Raw genomic sequence first — 15256 nt, 5'->3', positions numbered from 1 at the left:
CCCCCCGTAATAACTTTGTCTCTCCTACCATCTACTAACAATCTCTCTTATCCCCTTTCACACTACCCGATGCTTGGTACCGTGCCCCCTCTTGTGTGACCCTCTTCCCTCTCTTAAAGTACACTCTTCCCCTTACTGGTTGCATTTACCCTCGCTTAAAACCTTTTCTCCTACGTCCTAGAGGATGCTGGGGTCCACATTAGTACCATGGGGTATAGACGGGTCCCTTGGAAGCCATGGGCACTTTAAGAGTTTAATAGTGTGGGCTGACTCTACCCTCTATGCCCCTCCTACCAGACTCAATTTAGAAAATGTGCCCGGTGGAGCCGGTCACAGCAAGGAGAGCTCCTAGGAGTTTTTCTAGTTTTATTATTTTTTAAAAGAGCTAGGTACAGGGAGGTTGCTGGCAACAACCTCCCTGCTTTGTGGGACTAAGGGGGAATAGGATCCAATCCTAGAGGTTAATGGCTCCTATCTCCGCTGACAGGACACTGAGCTCCTGAGGGTGATGATCGCAAGCCCACGAGGTGACCACTCACTCCCACTTCACTGCCTCCACCCCCTAACAGAGCCAGAAGATGGAGTGGTGAGTATGATGCCGGTGCCCCGGTAAGCGGGTCACCGTCGGGAAATGGCGGCACAAGGGTAGGAGCGCCGCTCTGACAGGCTGCGCTCCGGAGGGCTCAGCGGTACTTGTTGTGAGGGGCGCCCTGGACCAGCACAATACCCTACACTTGTAAATTATAGCTAACAAGGTCTAACCCACTGTTTGCTGCAGATTTACCTCAGGCCAGTATAATCTCTAAGTGCGGGAAGATGCACCATTACAGGGGGCGGAGCTTCTTAGAGCAGATCCAGCACTCACCAGCGCCATTCTCTCCCTGCAGATCACACTGAAGAGACACTGACAGGGAGCGCTGCCCTCCACATAACTCCAGCATACCTCTGCGGTACTAGGTGTTATAGACGGGGGGGGATATTATCTGTTTAATCTATTAAGGTTACTCAGTCAGCGCCGGCTGTTTACTATATAAACTGCCTACTGTGGCGCTGTGTGGCTGGCTCTTTATACTCTGTGTCTCTCTGAAGGTACTCTGGGGGAAACTGTGTCTGACATTTTCCTGTGTGTGTGTTTGTATAGCTCACATAATTTCTATTCCTTGTACTCAGGACTGTAATATTCTGTCTCAGCCTTCTGAATCCGAACCCACATGGGTGGATTCTCTTAGGGGTATGATATCCCAGATTTCATCTCGGATTGCTCATAATGAGACTGAAACACAGGTTTTGAAAAAGTCTGTTGAGGTTTTGTGTTGTATTCAGCTCCCACTACCTCTTCAAAGACCCCATTTAATTACCCTAAGAAGCGTGCTCTTGCCCAGATAATGCAAGTTGACACGGATACCGACTCTGATACAGGAGACAGTGAGGAGCATATCCTGGGGGGTGAGGCATCCCTTGCTAACGTGCTCTTGCCCAGATAATGCAAGTTGACACGGATACCGACTCTGATACAGGAGACAGTGAGGAGCATATCCTGGGGGGTGAGGCATCCCTTGCTAAGGGGGTGCAACTCATGATCGAGGCTATTAGGCACATTTTGCACATTACTGATAAGTACCTGAGCAGGTAGAGGAGGCTTACTTTACTGACACTAAGAAATCCTCCCTTACATTCCCGGCGTCTAAGGAATTAAACACACTGTTTGAAAAATCCTGGGAAACCCAGAGAAAAAATTCCAGATCTCCAAAAGGGTTCTCATTGCTTTTCCTTTCCCTGAGGAGGATAGGAAAAAGTGAGAAAATCTGCCAGTAGTAGATGTTTCTGTTTCTAGATTGTTTAAGAAAGTGGTTTTGCCTGTCCCTGGGTCCACCGCTTTAAAAGATTGAGAAAATCTTTATACACAGCAAATGGCGTAGCTTTAAGACCCACTATTGCTTGTGCGTGGATTTCTAAAGCCATAGTAAAGTGGTCAGGCACTTTACTAGAGGAGTTAGATGCTATGGATAGAAGTGACATTGAATTGTTTGTACGTCACATACAGGATTCTGCAGGTTTCATGGTGGAAGCCATGAAAAAGACCTTGGACATCTGAATGCGAGAGCTTCGTCCATGGCTGTCTCGGCACGCAGAGGACTCTGGCTGCGCAAATGGTCTGTGGATGTGGAATCCAAGAAAAGTGTGGAGAACCTACCATTTACAGGTCAGGCTCTTGTTTGGGGAAGCGTTAGATGCGTGGATCTCCACGGAAACTGCAGGTAAGTCAACCTTTCTTCCCTCTGCTACACCACCGACTAGGAAATCATAGCCTACGTCTGCTATGCAGTCCTTTCGGGCCGCTAAAGTTAAAGTCCAAATCCCCCTCCACTTTCTTTAGAGGTGGTCGGGGGAAATCCCGAAAACCTGTACCCACAGGTTCCCAGGACCAGAAACCTGGTTCTGCTTCCTCTAAATCCTCGGCATGACGGTAGACCTCCCAGCTTGGAGATCAGGCAGGTGGGAGCAAGACTAAGAAATTTCAGTCATGTCTGGGCATCCTCATGCCTGGATCCCTGGGTACAAGATATTGTTACCCAGGAGTACAGACTGGAGTTTCAAGAACTCCCACCTCACAGATTCTTCAAATCAGGCTTACAGGCTTTGCTGACAGAAAATGCTATCCTACAGAAAGCCATTCAAAAATTGCTAAGGTCAAATTTTATTGTTCCAGTTCCACCTCGCTTAGCAAACAAGGGTTATTACACAAACCTGTTTGTGGTACCGACACTGGACGGTTCGGTCATGCTAATATTAAATCTAAAGTCATTGAACCCTTATTTGAGGGAATTAAAATTCAAGATGAAGTCCCTGAGAGCGGTGATCTCAGATCTGGAGGAGGGGGAATTTCTAGTATCCCTGAATATCAAGGATGCGTACGTTCACATTACGATCTGGCCACCTCACCAGGCTTATCTCAGATTAGTGCTGCTGTACTGTCACTATCAGTTCCAGGCACTGCCGTTTGGCCTCTCCACGGCACCGAGGGTGTTCACCAAGGTCATGGCGGAGATGATGCTACTCCTCCGCAAACAGGGGGTGAACATAATTCAGTATCTGGACGATCTGCTGATAAAAGCATGCTCCAGGGAGAAGCTGTTACAGAGCATTGCTCTTTCAACTCAGCTACTCAAGGATCATGGGTGGTTTCCGAATCTTCCAAAGTAGCATTTGGAGTCAACAAGGAGACTGTCCTTCCTGGGGATGATCCTCGACACGGAAGTACAGAAGGTGTTTCTGCCGGAGGAGAAAGCATTGGGGATACAAGAAATGTTCAGGGATGTCCTGAACCCAGCCCCAGTATCGGTTCATCAGTGCATTCGTCTTCTGGGGAAGATGGTTGCCTCCTACGAGGCTCTACAGTACGGAAGATTTCATGCACGGTCTTTCCAACTGGATCTCCTGGACAAATGGTCGGGATCTCATCTTCACATGCACCAGAGAATACGTCTGTCACTGAAAACCAGATTATCGCTACTCTGGTGGCTTCAAACTTCTCACCTACTAGGGGCCGCAGGTTCGGGATTCAGAATTGGATCCTCCTAACCACGGATGCAAGTCTCAGAGGTTGGGGAGCAGTCACCCAAGGGGAAAACTTCCAAGGAAGGTGGTCAAGTCTGGAATCCATCCTTCCAATAAGCATTCTGGAACTAAGGGCCGTGCAGAACGGTCTTCTGCAAGCGGCACATCTTCTGAAAGATCAGGCCATTCAAGTTCAGTCGGACAATGTAACAACAGTGGCCTACATAAACCAACACGGAGGAACGAAGTGCAGGGCTGCAATGTCAGAGGTAACAAGAATCATCCTCTGGGTGGAAAAGCATGCAGTGGTGCTGTCAGCAACCTTCATTCCGGGAATGGACAACTGGGAAGCGGACTTCCTCAGCAGACACGATCTCCATCCAGGAGAATGTGGCCTCCACTCAGAGGTGTTCGCAGACGTGACAAGTCTTTGGGGCATGCCTCAAATAGACATTATGGCCTCCCGCCTCAACAAGTAGCTTCAGAGGTACTGTTCCAGGTCGAGGGACCCACAGGCAGTGGCGATGGATGCCCTGGTAACTCCGTGGCTGTTCAAGTCAGTGTTTGTGTTCTTTCCACTTCCACTCATCCCAAGGATTCTCAAAATAATCAAAAGAACAAGAGTTCAGGCGATCCTCATTGCTCCGGACTGGCCAAGAAGGGCTTGGTACGCTGATCTTCTGGAGTTTCTACTGGAAGATCTGAGGCCTCTTCCTCTTCGAGAGAAACTTCTGCAACAGGGGCCGTTCACTTATCAAGACTTACCACGGCTACGTTTGACAGCATGGAGGTTGAACGCCAGATCTTAGCTCGGAAGGGCATTCCAAACAAGGTTGTTCCTACCCTGATACAGGCTAGGAAAGGAGTAACGTCTAAACACTACCATCGGATTTGGAAAAGGTACGTGTCTTGGTGTGAATCCAAGAAGTTTCCTATGGTGGAGTTTCAACTGGGGCGGTTTCTCCTCTTTCTGCAAGCAGGTGTGGATGTGGGACTACGTTTGGGCTCCATGAAAGTCCAGATTTCGGCCTTGTCCATTTTCTTCCAGAAACAATTGGCTATCCTCCATGAGGTTCAGATCTTTTTGAAAGGGGTTCTGCACATCCAGCCTGCCTTTGTGCCTCCTACGGCACCTTGGGATCTTTAAGTGGTGCTGCAGTTCCTACAGTCGGATTGGTTTGAACCTTTAGAGGAGGTTGAGGTCAAGTTTCTTACTTGGAAGGCGGTCACACTGTTGGCATTAGCATCTGCTAGACATGTGTCGGAATTGGGGGCTTTGTCCTGCAAGAGCCCCTACTTGATTTTCCATGAAGATAGAGCTGAGCTCAGGACAAGTCAGCAATTTCTTCCAAAGGTTGTGTCGGCTTTTCATATAACCAACCTATTGTCGTGCCAGTGGCTACTGACTCCTCAATTACTTTAAAATCCTTGGATGTTGTAAGGGCTTTGAAGATTTATGTGAAGAGAACTTCTCATAACAGAATGTCTGAGGCCTTGTTTGTCCTTTATAATCCCCATAAAGTTGGGTGGCCTGCTTCTAAGCAGACAATTTCTCACTGGATCAGCTGTACTATCCAGCATGCTTATTCGATGGCAGGCTTGCCGTGTCCAAAATCTGTTAAGGACCACTCTACTCGTAAAGTGGGTTCTTCCTGGGCGGCTGTGCGGGGGGTCTCGGCTTTACAACTTTGCTGAACAGCAACTTGGTCTGGGTTGAACACGTTTCCTAAGTTCTACAATTTCAATACTTTGGCCTCTGAGGACTTACAGTTTGGGAAAAAAGAATTGGGTTTGGGGATTCCGCACAGGACTGTGGGTCACATTCAAAAACAAATAATATAGATAATATTGTGAATCTCTGAAAAAAACAGACTATGTAGACCATACGTCTATATTCTATCACCGCCTGCCTACCATACAATCATTTTTTTAAGGTGGCCCCAAATGTGATTGTCAGTGGTGCTCCCAAGGTTATTGAATATAATCGAATACAAGTGGAAAGAGAAAACGAAATAACCTTGGTTGGGAGCACTCTATTTCAGAGACAAAAAGATTATGATTGCTTGATTAAAAAGCAAATGCAGGGACCAGCCTTAATAGAAAAATTTGTGATGCAGTCAAGTTAAAGAACAGAGAAAATTGTTTTCTTTAACCGTGATAATATTAAGGAAATAAAGGTTTATTCTGTGCTCAATTGCATAATTTGTATGTCAGAAGCTAGACATGCAAGCCTCTTGCTGTGATACTGCCAAGTGTGACCTACAACACCTGATATTCCCAGGTGGTCATCCAACCTGGTACTGATCAGGCCCAACACTGTATTGCTTCCAAGATCGGATGAGATTGGGCATTTATAGTGTGGTATGGTAGTAGGTAAAATGTCATTAATCAGAGTCAGGTTGCCACTTTATGCAATGAAGAAATGGCCCGAACAGAGAATAGCTAGTGGTATGTCCCTTTAACAGATATTTCTCTGGATACAGATGTGTTTAAGCTATTTATAGATGACCGTCATTCGCCTTATCATTTACCCATAGATGACGGTATATGAAGGATTTAAATCATTTGGTCATTCTTGTTGGTGCAATGAGATGAGCTTGGGGGTAGGAGTTCGCCCCTTAATCACAATTGAGGTAGGAGTCACCAGTGTCTCAAGATGGTCCGCGTGGCCAAATATAAATTGCGAAAAAAACTTAAGTGTTAGCTGAGACAGTAGTATTAATACCCTTCTGCTGTTCTCCCGTCATGCCAACCATGTGGTATCGAACGAGGAATGAGAGAGGGTGAATCACCGTCTAACAGCCAGAAAGAAGTAAGGAGAAATATATTGCACTGCAAACATAATAGGTTTCTCCTTGATGTGAAAATTCACAGCGCAGGGAGTTGTTCTTTTTCTTTGTTATGTTTAGAAAATGAACCAGCTCTCAACAGAAGTCTGTCCGATTTAGGCACACTTCCTAGTTCACAGGTGACACTTCTATCCTTAATCTCTAAATAGTAGGGATTAAGTACAATTGTTTAGGAGGTGGAGGCATTCCAGTGCTTTTATATAAGTGAGTAGTAGACCGTAGAAACCAGCACTAACCCCACCCCTGTATATTACCAGTCACTGTCTATAAAATTTGCCTTTGTTACTTTATACAAACGTTTGATACATAACAGCAACATAGCTCAGTCTCTGTTTATATAATGTGCTGTTGACACTTGCACAAATGATTGATACTCAAAAGCAATGCAGTTTTGGCTCTCAATGAACACAATAGAATTGTGATACATTTCGTATTTTTCTATCAGTCTACTACAGGAATTGGACAAATAGGAGAAACTTATTCATTTGTTTGACATTGTATATTTGCTAGAAAAGCACACACACTGGGCAGTTATTTGTGAGTCTTCTCTGTTTCCCTGTCCTCCCTTTCCTGGTATTATCACACTACAAAGGAGTAAGGAGGTTCAACTCCCTGCGCTGTGAATTTTCACATCAAGGAGAAACCTATTATGTTTGCAGTGCGATATAGTTCTCCTTACTTCCTTCTGGCTGTTAGACGGTGATTCACCCTCTCTCATTCCTCATTCGATACCACATGGTTGGCATGACGGGAGAACGTCACGCAGCCGCTGCGGGCCACTCCCCGCACGATCCAGCCATGCCTGCATTGGCCCGGACCGCGCCCACAAAACATCCCTCCCACCCATCGACCGCCTATGCCTGTCAATCAGTCAGAGGCGATCGTAGCGCAGCGACGGGTGGCCATGCGGCAGCGCCGGTGCATGCACAGTTCTGACCCGATCGCTACGCTGTGAAAAACTGCAGCGTGCGATCGGGTCAGAATGACCCCCCTAATACATAACATATACGGCAATAAAGAGCCCCCATGGAAAGAGGATATGCCTGCCTGTTAAGGTGGATGTTTTTTTCTTATATTGTACTGGACTCTCCAATGTCAGGTCCGATCCTGTTTATAATTTGTGATCTAGCCTTAACATTTTACCAATACTGACTGTGAATGTACACTGATCAGGATACATGTTGTACAATATACATTTAACTGTCTGAATGTTCATCTGCCATATGGTCTTTTTGGATATCATTCGTTGCACTGCCATCCTGTGGTGAAATATCCGAATTTTTGGTGCTGAATTATTTGTTACCCATTATTTGTTTAAGGCTTACCAGGGTAATATCTGTAGCATCATACACAATAGTTTCTCTATTGTAACTTTCACCTGCAACTGTTATGTATGTGTGTGTGTGTGTATATATATATATATATATATATATATATATATATATATACAGTGGGGATCGAAAGTTTGGGCACCCCAGGCAAAAATTCATTTTAATGTGCAAAAATAAGCCAAGGAAAGATGGAAAAATCTCCAAAAGGCATCAAATTACAGATTAGACATTCTTAAAACATGTCAAAAAAGGTTTGATTTTATTTCCATCATTTACACTATCAAAAGAACAGAAAACAAAAAATGGCGTCTGCAAAAGTTTGGGCACCCTGCAGAGTTAATACCTTGTACTGCCCCCTTTGGACAGCTGAGACCTGGCAGTGTCATGGATTGTTCTCAATCATCGTCTGGAAAGACCAGGTGATGTCAATCTCAAAGGTTTTAAAAGCCCAGACTCATCTGACCTTGCTCCAACAATCAGCACCATAGGTTCCTCTAAGCAGTTGTGTAGAACACTGAAACTGAGAATAGTTGACGCTCGCAAAGCAGGAGAAGGCTATAAGAAGATAGCAAAGCGTTATCAGATGCCCATATCCTCTGTTCGGAATGTAATTAAGAAATGGCAGTCATCAGGAACAGTGTAAGTTAAAGCAAGATCTGGAAGACCAAGAAAAATATCAGACAGCTCACAGGATTGTGAGAAAAAGCAAGTCAAAATCCACGTTTGACTGCACGATCCCTCCAGGAAGATCTAGCAGACACTGGAGTTATGGTACACTATTCCACTATAAAGAGATACTTGTACAAATATGGTCTTCATGGAAGAGTCATCAGAAGAAAACCTCTTCTACGTCCTCATCACAAAAATCAGCATTTGAAGTTTGCAAATGAACATATAGACAAGCCTGATGCATTTTGGAATAAAGTTCTGTGGACCGATGAGGTTAAAATAGAACTTTTTGGCCGGAATGAGCAAAGGTACGTTTGGAGAAGGAAGGGCAAAGATTTTAATGAAAAGAACCTCTGTCCAACTGTTAAGCATGGGGGTGGATCAATCATGCTTTGGGGTTGTATTGCAGCCAGTGGCACAGGGAACATTTCACGAGTAGAAGGAAAAATGGATTCAATAAGATTCCAGCAAATTTTGGACGCTAACTTGATGCCATCTGTGAAAAAGCTGAAGTTAAAGAGAGGCTGGCTTCTACACATGGATAATGATCCTAAACACACCTCAAAATCCACGGTGGATTACATCAAGAGGCGTAAACTGAAGGTTTTGCCATGGCCTTCACAATCTCCTGACCTCAACATAATTGAAAATCTATGGATAAACCTATAAAGCGGAAAAAAAATTGTCACCCATTTACGTAGATATAGACCAGATGTAATTATGCTACAGGAGACACATTGGGTACAAACAAATACTCCATTCTAAAGGTGAGGTGGTTGGGTGACTGCGTAACTGCCGCATATATTTCCAAATCTAGGGGAGTAGCGATTCTCTTCACTCTGAATCTCTGTTACACTATTTTGGATACTTTGGCCAACATTGAGGGTCGATTCTTATTACTAGATGTAGAAATGGAAGGCCGCAGATACACATTGGTGAATATTTATGTACCGAATGACACTCAGACACGTTTTTATGCTAGGTTAACACAGATATTAGCCTGATGGACCACTTATTAGCTCATTTTGGCGGGAGACTTTAACTCGGTAATTAATCCCGAAATAGATAAATCTCCTCCCCTGAACAATCCATGTCCATCGTCATGATATCAGCTACATAATCTAACGAATACTAATTTCCTCAGTGACCCATGGCGTCTTTTACATGGTGCGGAGTGCACGTATACACAACTATCTAGGGCGCATCGTTCTCTCTCAAGAATTGACGTTTTCTTGATAAAGTATCTAACTCTTTGATGACTCAGGTCAAAGACACTAGCTTAGGGGACATAATGATATCTGACCATGCCCCTGTATCCTTGGAACTATGGCATTCTTTGATGGCCTCATCTGATCGCCTTTGGAGCTTCCCGGACTACTTATCCAAATCAGAAATTTTTAAAATATTCTTAATTAATGCTTGGGCAAATTATCATGATAATATCGACCATTGGGAAAACATTACATTGTTCTGGGGAGCGTCGAGGGCAGTCATGCGGGGACACATTATGCATTATGTGTCCCAACTTAAAAGACAAAATATAGAGGGGGCGTGGCTTGACTGCTGAAGGAGACAGCAGCACATCAGGAGAGCTCCGGGGATTTGGGGCTTATAAACCCTCAAATAACTTGTTCCTGCATGCCCTTCTCCTATTAAAGGGCCTCACTAGCTGTCCTGACCCCTCTGGTGTGCCCTGTAGACGCCGCGGAATCGGGGAGCAGCTCGTGGAGCTCCCGCGGGTTGCGGCCTACAGACGGCCGCCAGACCGGGGCCTCGATTATTCACCCGGGCCGGCACGCACTTCCAGGGCCGCGGGAACACACCGCACACCTCTTCCCTGCCCTCTGGAGCCCTATTCACAGCAGGGCCTGCTGAGGGACCGTCTCCTGCGGCCGCCGGCTATTGCGGGTGTCCAGGATTGCTTGGGCTGACGGGGCCGCGGGTGGCTCGGCGGCCATTTTAGACGAAGCTCTCGGCCAGCGCCGGCAACCAGAGGCGCGCTGTAGAGACCAGAGGACTGCTGCTTACCACCTGAGACCTGCTTCTCCAACAGGGGGTGAGTGATCTGCTGTTGCAATACAGTTGTGCCCCTTCATTCTAGATGACTCACAACTGCAGAAGCTGCACTCCTCCAAGGCCCCTGCCTGCAGCCATATAAAAGGCCTCCTTCACCCTCCCCTGTGCCCTCAGTCCCTCTGCGGCTGCACCCCAATCTCTCACCCTACACTCCTTCATCAGTGACAGTGTGCCGCGGAATCGGGGGGAGGCTTAGGCCGACCCTGCGGGTTGCGGCCCTCTCGCTCCTACGGAGCCGGGGACTAAAGTTTTGAGGACGTTTTTGGATTGAAGACGACACGGCGCGCAGGTGGCCGGGTTTACCCCCTTTAGAGGCCCACTCGCAGCCGCTTACTTCTCTGCACCCCCTCGCCATCTGGGCACCTCAAATGCAGCTGAAGCCGAAAGGAGCGGGGCATCTGAGCAGCTGGAGGACATATCCAGCCTTCCTCTATATACCCGCATACTGCTGACCCCAGCGCCCACCGATGCCTGCCTGTTTTATATTATGCTATAATGTGACCAAGCCGCGCAGAGGGGATAGCGTGTTGCAATACCTATTGGGATATGACCTAATATTTCCTTCCACGAGGCACTGTTCTGGATTCTGTTTTGTCCACTTAAACAAATGACAAGGCGGTGGCGCTCTGGCAACTCATCAAAAGCTAAACCCGTAACCTCACGAGCTGCGGCCATCCGTACTTTATTTGGCACTCCCGTACCCAACCCCATTCCCTCTATGCCCCTCTCTGAACCCTTGACATCGAACATCATGGAGGATAATGGGGCCCCGGCTTCTTCCCCAAAAAAGCGCCAATCTGGGTCTGCCAGTAAAGACTCCACCGATATGGCGGCAGTTCTTATACAACTGCGCTCTCTTCCAACACGCCAAGACATTCAGCAAGACTTATCCAGCATGGAGAAGCGGATTCACGATTCTCTACAGGCAAGTCTCTCCACCATCCAATCTGATCTCTCACAAGTAGCGAATAGAGTGGTTGACTTGGAAGACCACAGGGATGAAACGGACTCTAAGCTTGCTGATTTACATGATCTCGTATCTCGATACTCCCGTACCACCACTGAAATGAAACGTAGATTGGATGATATAGATAACAGGGGTAAGCGTAATAACCTGAGGGTCAAAGGTCTTCCGGAAGATGTACCTCCTCAGGGCCTGGTAGCGGCGTTATCTACAATATTCAACGACCTTCTTGGTGCCGACCCCAGCTCTCAAATAATGTTTGACAGAGCACATCGGGCACTCCGATCGAAAGGTGCGCCCACAGAAAGGCCTAGAGATGTCATCTGCCGTCTGCATTATTTTCAGGTGAAAGAGACTATCCTACAGAAATCCACACAGGCCTTAAACATAGATTTTAAAGGCCATCACATACAGATCTTCCAGGACTTCTCATGGGCAACCCTCCAACAGAGGCGTCTTCTCCACCCCCTCACGGAAGCTCTTCGGAAGAAGGATATTAGGTTCTGCTGGGGATATCCTTTAAGTGTCCAAGTGACCCATGAAGGGACACGTTATGTTCTTGAGGATTATGAAGACGTCCCATCGTTCTGCTCTGCACTGGGACTACCGTTCATATCACTGCCAAATTGGACGGATCCCCTGCAACTTCCCACTACATCACTCCCCCGCAAGGGGCCTTGGAAAAAAGTGAGCAACTGCAGACGACGTAATCGAGCCGGCAAGACCGATGAACCCTCTGGAACCTCGTGACTGTACTTGTCACTCTAAATTGTGATATCCTTTTTTTCCTCGCAATTTATTATTGAAAGCTCATGTTTATTTTCTTACTGTTTGTTTAATGTATGGGCTTAAATTGTTTTGGGAATACGTACTGCTCTCTTGATGGTGGAAATTAATTTTGTACTCTGCCTGGGAGGTTCCCTGTGAGTTGTATGGAGCTGAGAGACGGAGAGGGAGACGGCGGTTGTTTCCCTTTTTCTCGCTCATCTCCTTCTTGACCATGACATATCCCTATAAACTACCCATTTAATCTGTTATTGTAAATGTGTTGCACCCGTTATCACCCTTTGGACCCCCTTCTCTGCTGTATATTTCTTAGACCATGGGATGCTTAGTTTTTACCCATGGCTTTCAATGCAGAGAGTGCTATAACATGTTGTTTTATATGTCTTTGTTATTTTTTCTTTTTTTCTATGTGCAGTTATCTGTGTCCTCCTTTCTTTCCTCTTGTGTTTCCCCAGCCACCCCTTCCCTCCCATACCACCGCCAACTTCAGGTTACTCTTGGTGCTAAAATATGCTGGAGCTATAGCTATGGTAAATCGATCAATCAGTCAGTCCCTACATCCCTTCCATTATGGCTAGCTTAAAAATTGTTTCTTATAATGTGAAGGGCCTAAATATCCCTGAAAAGAGGTCAGGTCTTCTACACACCTTGCATACGGATGGGGAGGAGGTTGTTTTCTTGCAGGAGACACATTTCAAGAAGAAGGCCTCCCCGGGTCTTCGCTCTCGCCACTTTCCAAAGGGGTACTTTAACGATTACTCCGGAGCGAAGGCTAGAGGTGTTGCCATCCTTTTTGCCAAGCATCTGAGGCTGATGGATGTTTCGGAAATGCTAATAGGTGATGGGAGAGGGATTCTGGTCAGGGCTACTATAGCCCATCAGACATTCACTTTTGTAAATCTCTACCTTCCAAACCAGGGCCAAACCCGGTTTCTTAGGGACTCCCTGGAGCAAGTTGAGCAAAACCTGGTAGGTACTTTGGTGGTGGGAGGGGATCTTAATTGGGTCCTTGAACCCCGTTTGGATTCCTCTTCTGGATTCCCAAGGACTACTCTTAGAGAGTCCAGACGGTTTAGAACTGTTTTGCACGATTTTCAACTGGTAGACGCTTGGCGTCTTCTTCACCCTTCAGACAAGGATTTTACCTTTTACTCATCCCCACATAATTCCTACTCCCGAATAGATTACCTCTGCGTGAGCCATGGCCATCTGGACCTATTGACTGATGCTACCATCGGCCAAATTACACTATCCGACCATGCTCCGGTTACAATCACACTTTCCCTCCGACATCCACCTCCCAAGCACTGGCATTGGCGGTTCAGTGAACAACTCCTCCGGGACCCTGTTTACCGAGCCCAGATTGAGAAGGCAATAGAGGATTACGTTTCTTTAAATGCGACTGGTGATGTCTCTCTGGTAATATTATGGGAGGCACATAAGTGTGTGATAAGGGGTAAGTGCATACAATTGGGCACACACCTGAAAAAACAAAAGGCTGAGTGTAGAAACGCCCTGCTAGAGAAAATAAAAAAATTAGAATTGACACATAAATCCACGTTAGCGTCCGACACTTTTGCCGAACTCCAGTCAGCAAGACAAGCTCTTAATACTTTTCTCAGTGATGGTACCCGCAGGGCATTTCGTAAATGTCGCCATAAATACCATAGGTGGGGAAATAGACCCGGTAAACTTCTGGCACTTGCTCTTAGAGCTCAGAGATCTTTAACGTATATATCTAAACTCACAGGCGCTGACGGGCTGTCCCATGCCTCTGATACAGAGATAGCTGGGATATTTCATACTTACTACTCGACTTTGTATAATCTGACCTCCACACGTACATCATCTGCACGCTTAGACCACATACACAACATACAGGTATTTCTAGACGAAATTACTTTTCCGACTCTCCCAACAGGCGTTGCACAGGCCCTAGATGATCCTTTCACTGAGGAAGAACTGCTAGCCGCCCTAAAGTTATCCCCCAATGGTAAAAGCCCAGGACCGGATGGTTTCCCGGTCACGTATTATAAGGCCTTTCAAGATAAGCTCGGCCCCCTTCTCCTGCAGGCCTGCAATGCCATATCATCGGCGGTCCCTCTGTCGGGCCAGTCCCTGAGTGCCCATATTACTGTCATTCCAAAAGATTCTAAAGATCCGACACTCCCTACCAGCTATAGGCCGATATCACTGCAAATAAAACTCATGGCTAATCGCCTTAGGCCGTTATTACCAGATATAGTACACCCTGACCAGGTCGGCTTTGTTATGGGCAGAGAGGCAAGGGATAATACTATCAAAGTCATTGACCTAATAGCGCACGCACAGGCTACTGATACCCCCTTTATGCTCCTCTCTACAGATGCAGAAAAGGCCTTTGACCGGGTGGACTGGGACTTTATGGAAGCGGTGCTTAGACGCCTCGGTCTAGGAGATGTTTTCTTGCAGAGGATTCTCTCGTTGTATAGAGCTCCATCTGCTCAGGTTAGGGTGAATGGCATTCTTTCTGAACCAATACCGATATCCAATGGCACGCGCCAGGGCTGCCCGCTGTCACCTCTAATTTTTGTCCTATGCATGGAGGCTCTGGCTCGTGCGATCAGATGCAACCCTAACATTGCGGGCCTGCAGGTGGGCAAGGTTGACCACCGCTTGGCCCTCTTTGCAGACGACTTATTAGCGGTCATAACAAATCCTTTGATTTCTCTACCCAGCCTAATGAATGAATTCACTCGCTTCGGAAACCTATCAAATTTTAAAATTAATTATTCAAAATCTATGGCAATGTATATTACGCTCCCACCTGCAACGGCCTCTCTCTTGGCACAGTCATTTCAATTCACATGGCAGAAATCCCATATTACATATCTAGGGATTCAAATCCCTTCGTCGCTTAATGCCATAGTGGCCATTAACCACACCCCTCTTCTCCGCAAACTGCGTCAGGAGATGACGTATTGGCTCACGCAGAGGTTTTCATGGCTAGGCCGTATAAATATAGTGAAGATGAACATTCTCCC

The 15256-nt window shown here is 46.5% G+C and overlaps 1 protein-coding gene and 1 pseudogene across 2 annotated transcripts in view; one reads left to right on the top strand and one right to left on the bottom strand.

Annotated features, from left to right (window-relative positions):
* The window catches only part of MEI1 (meiotic double-stranded break formation protein 1), a 1382157-nt gene that overhangs the window by 753240 nt on the left and 613661 nt on the right, over nt 1-15256 (top strand). The gene's annotated exons all lie outside the window — the stretch shown is intronic.
* On the bottom strand, nt 5815-5933 carry LOC134960646 (5S ribosomal RNA; annotated as a pseudogene).

This window comes from Pseudophryne corroboree, chromosome 9 (genome assembly GCF_028390025.1).
Source record: "Pseudophryne corroboree isolate aPseCor3 chromosome 9, aPseCor3.hap2, whole genome shotgun sequence".
In the NCBI taxonomy this organism is placed as follows: Eukaryota; Metazoa; Chordata; class Amphibia; order Anura; family Myobatrachidae; genus Pseudophryne; species Pseudophryne corroboree.
Note: the sequence above shows the minus strand (reverse complement) of the source record. Positions and strands in the feature narration are given on the sequence as shown.